Below are 14,302 nucleotides of genomic sequence, written 5' to 3'. Positions count from 1 at the left end.
ATTGAGCCCTAAATCAAGTTCCTATGCTGAGCATGGAGCCTGCTTGAGTCTCTCTCTCTCTCTCTCTCTCTCTCTCTCTCTCTCTCTCTCTCTCTCTCTCTCCCCCACTCCCCACCTCCATCTGTCCCTCTCCCCTGCTCACACACCACACACTCTCTCTCTAAAATTAAAAAAAAAAAAGAAGGAAAAAAAGACTTTTCTAATCTTATTACAACAAAGCTGAAAATAATAAGATAATGGAGGTAATCTGTAAAGAAAGGGAAAAAAATAAAAATAAGCTAGGGAGTCTGAGATTTTCATTTCCATGGCTGGACCACAGAAAAGCCCAGCTTGGCAAGCATGGTCCGGGAGATGGTCTGAAGTTGCTAACATTCATGTGAAATTAACAATAAGTGCTGATGGACCTTTTTTGATTACCAAACACTGTGACACCAGAGAGAGGGTAGGCTATTGAATTCTGATTGGTATTTTTCTTCTACAGAGATGCTTTGAAATCAAAACAACCATATGATATTATTAAAGGCATGTAACATATTCCCAAAGCTTTTGTAGAGCTACAGAAGCAATTCATAATTCTTGGTATAAAATCTAAAAATGCTCAGGAAAGAAGAGAAGAAAAATGTGGGAGGAATATCACAATAGTTTCTTTACTTTTCAAAACCACACATGTACTGGCTTCTGCCTAGATTCTAACAAAACCTCACCAGGCTTGCTGGAATCTAGGTTGAGAGAGCACATAGGTTTGCTTGCATGTGCATGTTTCTGTTAGTACATCAGAATCTGGGAAAGGAATGTGAGGGAATCACAGATTTGTAAAGACCCTGCATTTGATTTAAAGAGGGTTATATGCATCTTCTGCTCCTCTATTGAAAACCATTGCTATAAAATTGTAGGTTAGATAGATAGATAGATAGATAGATAAATAAATAAATAAATAAATAAATAAATAAATAAATAAATAAATAAAATGGTAGGTTATAGCTATAACATTACTTTTGTCAGGACAAGATGGAGTTAAAAACAGCAGCCAAAGCAAGTAAATGCATTGTTTCTAAAATGACAACTGAATGATCACAGTTACAAAGTAGTTGGAATGACTGAAACGTTGTGAAACCTCACAAATCTGTTTCTTATTGATATTTATCTAAATCTTGCTTCAAGTAGTATTTTTCTAAATACCACTATGTAGATGCAGTTAGTTTATGTACTGCATAATGTTACCTTGGTGTGGTGAAAGAAAAGAGTTGTGAGCTCTAGAGTCAGGCTTGGGTTAAGATGTGAGGCCAGCCCCTTAGAGTCACATGGTCAGAGCAACTGTACCTCCCAGCCTCAGGCTTCCTGGGGGTAAAATGGGGATATTAAGAGTTGCCATGAAACTAGAGAAATAATGTATGTAAACCTTCAATAATAGCACCTAGCATGCTGCAAATGTATTATAATGGGTGCTTTTTTACTACAACTTATACTGAACATTTATATTGTTTTATTTAATTTATATTTACTAGAAAGAATTGTCTTAATCGTGTTCATTATGCCATGTTACATCAGTCAGTTACCAAAATTAGCTTATGAGTTGGTGCTCAGCTACCTTCATCACTAATGTACATGGAAAGTACAAAAATTTTAAGCATAAAATTTGAGTGGAAAACCAGGTCTCTAGGGACATAACTTGCTTATTGACATATTTCATTTAAAAGAAAAGCTGTATTTCCAGATAACTTAGTGTGGAGTGTAATGTGGGGCTAGAACTCAACAATGCTGAGATGGAGATCTGAGCTGAGATCAAGAGTCAGCCGCTTTACCAACTGAACCACCCCACCCCCACCCCTTCAGATAACTTTTCAGTTTCCATCTTGCTATTAACTAATGTGGAAGAGTTCCTTTTTAGTTGGAAATCGAAGGAAGAAGTTTTTCTTCTAAGAAAACAGAAGTTTTCTTAGCTCTCTCATGGAAAGAAAGTGGAGGAGAGGAAGGAATTAGCATCACGTACGAAGAAGACATTATAGAATGCTATAACCTCAAGACTAGATATTCCCATAGCTATATATGAAAATTATAAGATCCCAATGATTATGTGTCTTATTCATTGTTATTAGCAACAAATATAAGGCTTAACCTATCATAACTGCAGAAAAATGTTAATCAAATCAATGAATAAATTAAGAGTACTCTTATGTTTATAATAAAATAATTTTTGTTATTCAAAGTGAATTGAAGAGAAGCAAGAGGGAAAGGGTAAAACTGATGATATTTACAACAAACTATTTTATTTTGGTATTTCAGATACATTCCCTTATAAGAATCAAAGAAAACATACACATTCAGCAATAGGATACACTTCCATAACCCAGCAGGAAGACATGTGCTGCTAATAATAAAAGATATTCATAAAAACAACTTCCATTATATTCAATAAAGGCATGGGTAGCAACGAAATGTTATGTTTTCAGTATCAAAAGATTATCAGTATCAATTGCCTAAACCCATTGTAGATAAACAAGATACTTTAAAAACTTAAGCAAGTAAAGAGAAAATTTACAGTGTTGGATATTTTTTTTAAAAAAATAATTGTTATAAACATTTTACAATCATCTTAAGAGTAATTTCATTTAACACCTTAGGCTCAGGATGGTGAAAGGTCACTAAAATATTACCAGACACATTTTTATGAGATAAATTCAATTATAATTGTTGTGACTATTCCAGCCACAATTTAGACATTGAATCCAATTACCCATTTCATTTTCATTTATACCTCATGGGCTGGATCATTTATCATGTTTCATGATCATGATCAGAAGACACATGGAAAGTGATTTCTGGAGGTAACAAATTACCTACCATATTAGCATAGCTTACAAGATCCCGCCAACAACTACTATGCATAAATATGAGGTAATTAAATTTACAATGTGCAGGAGTGTTTGATACGCCACTTGCTTCCTTCGCAGCTGCCAAAAATCTCTGTTGCTAAATGTGGCAAACCCGTTTGGTTGCAAATCAGGAATCATTATGCCCCAGAACTCCAACAGGTAGCCAGTATGCAGTACCTCAAGACGCTAGGTGCACATCTTTCATCATCTGGTATTATTACTCGCCACCAAACCATCCATCATTACTGCAGAGACAGCAGGAAACGATAGTCCTGGACCTTCACATTACTGCTCCTTGAACTCTGTCTCATCCATCTTTTGTATCATTCCTGATTCACAACTAAGTACCCTCTGCCGCCTGCAAAACCAAGTGTGAACTTGTAACACCTTTAACCTACAGTGCTTCTCTAATAGTAATTGATTTCTCTTCATTACGGAGCCACTGTTCAGAAAACACTACTCATGCTTGCTGATGCCGAAAGACCATTTTTAAAAGACCCGAGTTACAGAATTCTAGTAGTTGGAGGGAAATGTTTTGTTTTGTAAGTTAGGCTTCAGCCTTGCATTACAATTTTAGTTTGATTAATATTTGTTAATATTTATCCATAAAACTCAGAAATACAAACTCAGATAGTAACAGACATAGATGCCTCTGCATACAAAGGGTATACCCACTGAAAAGAAAAGGTAGTTACAACATGTATACCACGGCAATATTTCAGCCTAAAATTTATTAATCAGTTTCAAATATGTCTGAAGTAAAAACAAGAACTTTAAGGTACTTAGTATGTCAAAACAGCAAAACGTGTTTATCCTAAACACAATACAAACAAAAGAGAAGGATTCAAAGTTAGATACAATAATACTCACGAAAACTGCCTTTTAAAATAAATCTCTCACTTACACCCTTTTCCCCCCTTCTTCACCAACTGCTAAGAGAACATTCAAAAATGATACCCGTTACATAGTGGTTGGCATACAATAAACTATCCCAAACTAAAGGGTTTTAATTCCGCTCCATCTGAATGTTGTTATAAATGTTTAATAAATCAAAATGATCAAAATGTTCCCAGTGGCAGATTGGGATTCGGTTTCCAATTCAAATTCTCTTTAATATATGGCTTCTCTGACATCTTGCATTTCTGCCATCTACGTTGAATCTCAAACACCCTGCTTTTCATCATTACCATGCATCCACCAGTCTGGTCATGGTAACTACTTTCAAACAATCCTGCACAATACAGAGAAATGTCAAACCTGGTGGGGGTTTTAAGATAGGAAAATTACCGCAGATGAGAACTCTTATCTACCCTTAAGTAAATATTTTTAAGCCACCTGCTGCAGTGAATGGCATTCTTTCAGGATTGAGAAATGCTGCTGGACAAAAGTCTTAGAAAATCCCCCTCCTTCCAACGTTGTAAAAAACTGATGTAAGAAAAATGTGTGTCTAGGAGCATTATAATCAGGGGCAATCAAATACTGAAGAGCAGAGAAAGTGAAGTCTTTAGAGAGCTTGCCTTATTTCTATGAAGTATAGTTTTTACATGCAACAGGAAAAAAGCATTTCACTTAGCCTCAAATCCAATCAGAAACCCACACTGAACTAGCAGGGAAAAGAATATTCACACATGATATGTTTTCCATGTGTTTTTATATGTGGATAATGTCAGGAAGAAAGAAAAAAAAAGACATCTTTAAACAGGGTTCTCTTTCTAAATTTTCCATTTAATTGAATACATCTGCTTTTATCCTAAGTTTAACAACATGAAAAATTACAATAATATTGGCTAAAGTCTATGAAATGGGAGGTTACGAAATACAAAAGTGTTTCTATGCACTGAGTACTTATTGTTTAATTTGTCTTGTGATGAATCCTTATTCAACATCCTATAATTACTCAAAACTTTTCCCCGCATGCCTATAGATTTTAAAACTGTCTCTCTTAGTAACACAAGCAAAAGCTTACAACTGAAATTATGATCCATGCTATTCAATAAGCTTTTCTACAAGTCTTCTGATTTCTGTATATAGTACCATATACTTCACCTCGTATGCCAAGCTCACTGCTCCTTCCCCTGTCATCATCCCTCAGCCTTGACTTGTTCTTTCCAACAAATACTCCCTTGAGGACACCTCACCATCTCAAGCTTTTATGAATGTTAGAGCCCCCCTAAACTAACTCCATGCAAAGTTACCATTCTCCAAATCATCCCCCATCCTGGTTTTCTGAAACAATTATGAACATGTGTAACCTACTTCAAAACTCCCCAAAGTCCCCAAATCAAATCAGATTGCAAAACATATTTCTATTTCTTAGTCTGGATTCAAATTCCTCCACAATTAGGGCTCAAAGTGCACTTTTGGTTCATCTCAGACTTTTCCCCTGGAAAACACTATGCCATAGTCAATATTTAATACTGTTCACAAGAGCATGTATTCCTCCACACCTTCTGCTTGAGATTCCTTTTCCTTACCTTCAGCTATCAAGAGCCTGCCCTCCGTCAGTGGTATGATGAAACTTCATCTCCCCAATACATTCCCTGCCCACCAATGGCAGTAATGAGGCTGTCCTCCTCTGCTCTACAGATTAAATCCATGCCTTTCATAAGGCGTTCCACAACCCACGTTCTTTGTGTTTCTTCGGCAACAATTATTTCATTATATCTGCTGGGTATTGGCCAAGGTGCTGTCTATAGAGACACAGTAATGAATGAGCAAAGAGGATAGTCCTTGACTTTGTCAGTCCAGTGATGGAGGCAGATGTTAGGAACACATTTATATTTTGAAGACTCATAAAGAAATGCTACAGGCAGAAAAAGCTGAGGCCCTAAGGTCGAAGACAGCATGCTGTATTAAAGCAAATGAAACCAAGCCAATGTTGGTGAGCAAGGAGAGTCTCATGAAGGACTGAAGAGGGCAGAACCAGGTGAAGGTGGGCTTGGACACTATGATGAGATGCAATAATATATGTGAAAACTGCCCTTTAAAATAAATCTCTCACTTACACCCATTTTTTCCTTCTTCATGAACAAAAACCCATCAGAACCTGGGGAGCACAGTCTGACTGACTTTGTGTAGTCTGAGCAGTCTGACTGCCATGGGAATATTGACTTGGAAGAGGCAGGTGCTGATGTGGGGACAGCACTGAGGAGGCCTTTTATGAAAGCAGGTGACTCAGTGGAAGTGATGGCAGTGAAGGTAAACAAAGTACTGAGCACCCAGAGGATATGTAATAAAATTCAGACAAATAAAGGAAATAGCCAATTAATACACACATTTCTGTTTACCGTATCTCAACGCCGCAAACCTATTTGAGGCTATTGTCTTGTGCAAATATTTGTTCTGCACATGCTAATAAAAGACCTTTTGAAACTGTACAGTTAAATAATTTTGGAGAAGAAATTAATCATTCTCTTGTTCTAGAAAATAACTATCATTTGGCCTTCAGGTATTCCAAAAAAAAACTGAAAAGAAATCAGAATGAATATGAAATGAGGATATGAAATAATATAAAATAAGAATACGAAAGCATGCATGTATTTGAGAAAAGAAGTGCAGGTGGAGGGAACGACAAAAGCAAAGGCCCTGAGGTAGGAGTAAGTTTGGAGGACTCAATATGTCTGTGGTGGATTGAGGAAGGAGGTGAGTGATAGGAAATGAATTTTGATTGATGCCCAGGGGTTATTTCATTGAAGGCCTTTTGTCCCAGGAAAGAGCTGTGATTTCTTTCCCCCGCTTAATGTGAAGGGAAGCTGTTGGAGGGGTAACAGGTAACAGGAGAGTAGCAATGGTTTCCTCCATATGTATTTGAAGATGAAAGAAAATGCCAATGGAAATTAGGAAGATGTAAATAACCATGTGGGTAAAGTCTCTTCCTAACAAGGGAACAGGTAACTATTCAGTTGTTGTTTGTTTGTTTTAACACAATGACAGATTCTGTGCCATAACCACTAAATCTGATTGCAAATTGTGCAGTACTACAGAAAGACAACAAAATATTTTCTTAGTTTAAGGCTAAGAAAGCAGAAAATGAGAGCAAAACAAAGTTAACTTCCAAAGTATATCCTAAATTTGGAAGTAGCCTTGTCCTTTACCCGGTAAGAGATGAGAACACATCTGTAAGCCACGATTTTTCCAAAAACAAACATCGGAGCTAAGACAAAGCTGTATAAAGAGAAGCTGTTGTGGATTTACAAGTCAAGAAAAGCTGCCTGCATTTTGCCACAATTATTTAGTCTCTGTTCAATTCTCATTCCCCAACCCTCACTTTTAACACCCAAATGGTACAACTTTTTCTATTTTATAAAAACTGATAACTATGAAGTAAACACAATCCATGCCGAGGGCTAACAAAATATAAATGTTTACCTGTTCTTATTTGTGTTGGCTTGATGATTGTTTTTAATTCTTTCTAGACTAAATGTTCCTTAGAAAAGGAAATAACATGATTTATATTCACCCAGATGAAAGAAAAGTGCTTTCTTCAGTAATATGATAAACTTTGTTAAACAAGTTGGTTTTGACCGATTTACTAAATATTTGACTACTACCTAACATTTTGTGAATGTTTTCTGTTTCTGTGTATTTCTTAGTTTGTATTATTAGTAAGTCAGTCCCTGATGACATTTTACTCCTAAGCAGAATGTGTTTTTGCTAGCTTTTAAAAGGATGCGAACATCTCAGAGGTAAACAGTTTATGTTAACTGTAAAAGCCAACCACCAAAACTCACATGTCAGTCGTATGCTGGTAATGGAAGCCAACTACTATGGACTCTCTAGAAGATGAAGTGGTCAGAGAGGAGAAAGGGCTAGAGAATTATAACTCCTGAAGTAATGTCCCACATACCTCCACAACCCTTACATTGCCATCTTTACTCACTGTACTGCTAAAAATACTATGAATTAGCTCTCTGCCTCATTAATTGATTTCAACCTGTCACCTATAGAACTTCTGTTTAATTAACATTCTATAAGACTCTCACAGTACAACATTATTTACCAAAATAGTGCTTAACAGAGGGTTTGAACGGAATAGCTCCTTAGATATGGTATTTTCTTTTTGTTAGAGGATCTTACTTTTTCCTATAGAATTAGAGATGTGACCAAAATCAAAGTCAAAAATCTGTGCCAGCATATTCAATACTTCTACGTTTTCCTATAAAATTAATTAAATTATAAATTGCTTTTAGAGAGCTGGACCATGTCTGCTGTTTCTTCCCAATTTCCTGGTGCTTATTACTTAACCATTTTAAGTGCTCAATAAAGGCTGCTAGCTGATTTTCCAACGAAGTTGCAAACTGACTTCATTGCTTCCTTTTTAGTTTGGGGTAAGGGAAAGAAAAATAGTCAGCAGGGAGGGGAATATAAATTACAAAGACACTGTTAGTTCCTGAAGTTAATAGAAGTCCTCTGGAAGAAATGGACCCAAATTACATTTATCACAAATTCTCAAGGAAAGTACAGGCCTAGGAACAGTGCTCTGAAATCAAATTCCCTAGAGTTCACAGAGAGAATTATTCGGCATGCAAATTACTCTGCTTCCTCTTTGATCCTTCTCAAATTCTTAAGAAGTAGCTCCAACAAAAGCAAACTCCCCAGAGAGTCACTAGAAAAGTCAGTGACCAGCACCTCAACTGCTAAACATTACGTAGAGCTCTGTACATGAATCACCTATGAAAATACACTCAAAAATCCTCTGGGAAAGAACTCTGATTGCATTTTTATTTTTAAAACAAACAAAACAAATAACATGAAAATAACCGCATGGGGAAAATCAGTGCTGCACTCTGCCATTTTCATGAAGTAGCCTAAGAAAACCCGGGGAAGGAGGAAATTAACAGGAAAAGGTATTTGAAATAATGGTGTACAAAAATGGATGGAACAGAGTTTCTGTACTAACATACTGTCTAAAATGAGGACACCTAGTATCCTTTTGCTCATTTAGAATTTAAAAATGTACCAGACGTCTTGTATATTGAATCACCTGAATTACAAGTAGTTACAATGAATGAGAGGAGACTCCAAATGTTTCTTTTATCATACTCAAGGGTAGCAAAGTAACATTTTAAAGCACACAACATTTGGAGCCTACTCCGAATTTGAGACATTTTGGTACCCCCTGACTGACTGTATGTGCTTTCCTAACTGTATAGGGGCAGTATGTTGTTAATTCATGTGCTCTTAGACTTTCATTATAGTTCAGATTTCATAAAATATAGATGTTTAAACTGAATTCTCCAGGATAACTCCAAATTTCCTGTCAAGGTGACTAGTTTTCACAACAGAAGCAAAGAAAAGAGATCTTCAAGTCACCAAAAAGAAAAAGGATCTTTTTATGAATGCATTAAAGTCTGACAGTTGTGCTATGAAAACTAGTTGAAAATCAATAGTGTGGGGTATTAAGCAGCATGCTGAAGGACTCAAGCCAGAAATTCCTTTAACTACCAACGAACAAAAGTATGAGTATGTCATGTTTTCCACTTCCCAAATGTCCTTGCTTCAAATATTAAAATGAAATATTCAGACCTGATTTTTAATATTCTATACAAAAAAGACTAGAATACAACATATTGGTCAAGTGAAACTTAGGTTTAAGTGAAAGAAATTCATGCTAAACTTAAAGTCATCCTTACTAGTTCATAGAAGAAGAGAGACAGATTTAGACACTACAAAAAACCAGGTGCTATCATCCTTTGGTGGATACCAGAGATCTCCACACCAAGTGTAGGGGAGGCGGCACATGTCTCCTCATCCATCCCCTTTGTCTTCTGGCTTAGGGTCAGTCCCACCCCTGTGACTTTGACTAAATAATTGTATTTATTACTTGTTAGAGAAGTATCGATCATCTTCACAAAAATAGTGTGGTAGATGCTGTAGCAAACAAAGATAAACTAGATGGTCTCTGATGGAACAAAAACTACAAATGGTTTCAGTAAGAACAGAACTTGAAAGAAAAGTCCAAATGGAAGGGCACCTGGGTGGCTCAGTCAGTAGAGCATTGCACTTCGGCCCAGGTCACGATCTCGCGGTTCCCGGATTCCAGCCCCCATGTCCAGCTCTGAGCTGCCAGCTCAAAGCCTGGAGCCTGCTTCGCATTCTGTGTCCCCCCTCTCTCTGCCCCTCCATTGCTTGTACGCACACGTGTGCACACTCTCTCTCTCAAAAATAAACATTTTAAAAAATACTTAAAAAAATAAACTTAGTAAAGCAAAGAGAAAAAGGAAAGTCCAAATGGACATGCAATTAGATTGGACCTCTTTCCTTCTTCACCTGTGTGATGAGTAACTGGCACCGAGCAAGTGATTCCACTAACAGCTTGGCATTCACCAAATAAGCTATGATCCCACTCCATACTTGTCCCACATATTATGAGAACAGCCGTCTTCCACATGACAAAATTCCAAACTGTATGTCCTTGAAAATTAAGTTGCACATCCTTTGTACTTATCTCCTCAGTTCCTATCTTACCTGCATAGACTTAATAACTCTCTCTGAATAACACTGCTTGTAGTCTGGAAGCCCGTGTACAAATGTTCTCTACTGGACATTCCAGTTTTCTCTCCACACGCAACCATACAACTTTGGACACTTATGGAAGGTAGTAACCTCTCTATCCCCAAGTGGATGAGATCAAAGAAGTGTGTAGCTGTACTGGTATCCTGCGGCCCCGAGGAGAGACCCTAGTTTAGGATAGAACACAAAACTATGGATTGCAGAGGGAAGGACTGGAAAGAACTTTGATCTTTCATGACTAAATGAATCAATCCTGAAAACTACATCCATACCTTCCAGGTACAAAAGTCAGTAAATATCCTTATTTTTAAGCTAGCTTGTATTGTCTCACAGAGGGAAGTATCAACAACTATCCAGATCCCTATCATTTTAAACACCAAAATCTGTTTGACAGGTCCACCTCACTGAGGAAGATTGGGTTCCGACACCCACCCTACTTACGCTACAGCTAGAGGTCACCAGTATTCAGTAGGAATAGATAAAATTATTAAGTGAAGTAAGTCCAGAGCATTTTGATGATGGCTGATAGTTGGCACTAAACTTTAAAACTCAAACCAACAACAGAGACAAACAAAAACCTTGTATTTTTCACATTAAATAACTTAAAAGGTAATGAGTTTCACAGATAAAAACACAAGAAAAGGGTAACAAATAGGAATAGAAATCGAGCATCAATTGTAGCAGACAGAGAATTTTACAGAAGTTTCTTGTGGGTCAGTTGCTTAGAAATGTAAATGGACCCTTGATTCAGAAAGGTGGGGAAGAAAGAAGATGGTAAATGAGGTAAAGGATGAAAATCTGTAACATAACTTAGGCTACAAAGTCAGTGTTTTTAGTTTGAAGATTGTAAACACCATTTCAACCTGTAGTTCATATTTTTACACTTCAATTTTGTAGAAACATTGAGCAAAAACATCTGCTCTTTATCTCATTTCTGTAAAAAGTTTTTGTCAATAAAGACTGGCTTCCACAAGCTAAAGACATTATCATTACTCAAAATGATCTGGAAGCAATGCTAAAGTCAGGACAAAGTAAATTCTGCTCCAGCATACTTTTTTTCTTTACTTTTCTTTTCTTTCTTCTTTTGGCTGTGGGAAAATCAATACTCTTCAACGCCAGAATTTTGCAGTGAAATTTTCATTTGTACCTAGCAAAAGAGCCTTAAGCATGCCCTGTCACTTTCAGTTTAGGAGAAAATGCACTAATAAACTCTTACCCTTGGGTCATTTTTGACAACAGGCAATACTATGCCAGGTCTTATTAAAGACGATTCATATCACTGCCCCCAAAATTTCCTTTAAAATTACCATCTTTTGTATTGAAGTAACAGGATGTCAGTTTTAAAACTGCCATTGAGAGACAGGACCTGTCACCATAGTTAATTCTCAGCACTGTTTTAACACCAGGACAGCTGACCCCAAAGGGTGGGTGTTTTGGTTAACAATATTTATTCGGTGGTTATCTACACAAACAAGAAAACTTATTGGTATACATTAGTTTTCAAATAACAGGAAGCAAAGTATCACTTGTAAGTATTAGATACGTGACAACTGAAAATATGTTGAAAAGAAAATAAAACTGCTAAAACTATCAAAATGTTTCTAAAATGTTAGCAGACTCTGGATAGCAAAATTCAAAGTATTTTAATCCAACAGGTCCCATGTAAAGTCTAAAACAAAATTATAGATTAAATGGCAGAACTTTCTTTAAAAAAGAAAAAAAACAGCCAAAGTTTTCTATGAAGTCCAAGGATCCTCCTTTTATGAATCATATAGAAATACTTATTCCACAAGTAACACTCCTAGGACAGCCATAATACATTTGTTGCCAGGTAAAGAAAACCCAGCTTTGATAAAATGATAAAATCTACTCTTTGATTCAGATAAACAAGAGAGATCCAGTAATACCAAAACAAATCTCTTCTAAAATACACAGACATAAAACAGCTATATGAAAAAAAGGAAATATAGCTCCAAAAGGGAGCACCTGGATAAAAGCTTCACCTCTGCCTTCTATAAACTGTTGCATACACCATAAGACCACTTCTTCACAAAATGATATATGCTTATCTAAAAATACACACAACACCACACATACACAAATAACTTGAAGGTATTCAGAAGGACACTAACTGCACTATTAAAAGCCACCAGCTCCTTCAGTGGCTGTATCCAATGCACACAGGCTACCATGCAGACACAGTGAGCATGACTCCAGGGCACGCCCACCTTCCTGTAGCCATAGCATGCTAACCACTCTGGAGGCTACCCTAGGACACCTTCAGGCTTGCCAGAGTAGGCTCAGGTGACAAAGCTGTTGCAACAGGCTCAACAGAGAGGAGCACACAAGCATCTATGAGCATAAAAACTGTCCGCCTGAACACTGCCTGAGCACTGAACACTGAAACATTATCGTATTTCCTTATTATTCAGTTAGCTGGGCTGTGACTTCATGAACTGAAGCACAGCCTATCAGCTGACTCTGGAGACACGAGAGGAGTTTTATTTAAAATAAGTCGTATCGAATCTACAAAGGTAAACTTTTTTAATGAGCTGTAAGATGTCTCAAGACAAAAGCATTATGAAGGGCTAGTAACATTGTAAGATAAAGCTGTAGCAGAAAAGAATGAGCCCAGCATCAGGAGTCAAGAAATGCAGGGTTAAATTTTGGTTTAGCCAATTATTAGATTTTTGTGGCTCTGGGCAGTTATCAAATAGTCTGAGTTTCAATTTTCTTCTCTCTGAAGTATTAAAGGTTAAAGTATTAAAATCAAGTAAATCTTGAAATAAAGTAGGTAAAGACATTCGATGTCAAGGATTGAACATAGATTAACTTGAATATGGATATATCTCATGTTCTGCTTCCAGCCTCTGGGCCTTGACATGTGCCTTGTTCTCTGCCTGGCACTTCTGTTGGCACTGCTTTCTCTTGTCCCTGCCCCCACGTCCACATCCCTCACCTGGACAACTTTTCTCAACCTTTAGATCCCATCAAAGAAGACTCGCTCACAAAGACCTTGCTTGATGCCTTGGACAAATCTCAGTCAAGATTAGACTTTCTTGTTAGGATCTCCTAAACTTAAGGAGACTTAGGTGGTTTATAACTATTTACATTTGTGTCATTATTGACTGATGCTGGAGTCTATTCAACAGAGCTGCATTTCATCAACATTTTCACATAGGGAAATAGATTACCCATTTTTAAGGGTTCAGCTCAACTGCCACCTATTAAAGAGGTCTTCCAGATCACCCTCGCTAAAATATTCATCTCCATCATTTTGAGTGTTTGTTTTTCTTCATAACACATACCATAACTTGATACTATATCTCCAGTATTTTCCTATAGAGTATACCTAACATACCTCAGTGTTGAACTCCACAGGGTCAGGGACTTTGTATTTTATTTACAATTTTATCTGCACAACCTAGAACAATGTATGGAATATATCAGGGACCCAATAAATTTTGAACGAATTTAATACACATTTTGCACTTGTATCGTTTCTCCAGTATTCACCACAGGTACGTACTGACACGTCATATTCCTTACAATTCCTCTAGTAACTTTAGTATTCAAGGATATTAAGGAGGACCTCTTAGGAAGTCTAACTTCCTAAGATTCTCTAGGGGAGCAGAATTGGTGAACACCTACCACTGGGTTTTGGTACTGTTAAAATTTACAGGTCCACATGGAGATAGGAACTCAACCTTGACCTCATGGCCACAATGCCCTGTGGAAGAGCAAAAGTAGTATCTGTGCAACTATTTTAAGCAGAGAAAGCAAGTCTAAAATTAAAATGCAAACTAGATGGTGACAATATGGAATAAAGTGTTTTATATGGCTAGCCCTATGAGAGCTTTTAAAAACAGATCCCTTTCTACAGAAAACACTGCTTAAAACCGTGTGCAACAAATATA

General features: G+C 36.9%; 1 protein-coding gene across 7 annotated transcripts in view; it reads right to left on the bottom strand.

Moving 5' to 3' along the window:
• The window catches only part of PTPRK (protein tyrosine phosphatase receptor type K), a 554,739-nt gene that overhangs the window by 238,769 nt on the left and 301,668 nt on the right, over positions 1-14,302 (bottom strand). The window lies entirely within an intron of this gene.

This window comes from Acinonyx jubatus, chromosome B2, assembly GCF_027475565.1.
Source record: "Acinonyx jubatus isolate Ajub_Pintada_27869175 chromosome B2, VMU_Ajub_asm_v1.0, whole genome shotgun sequence".
NCBI classification, from domain to species: domain Eukaryota; kingdom Metazoa; phylum Chordata; class Mammalia; order Carnivora; family Felidae; genus Acinonyx; species Acinonyx jubatus.
Note: the sequence above shows the minus strand (reverse complement) of the source record. Positions and strands in the feature narration are given on the sequence as shown.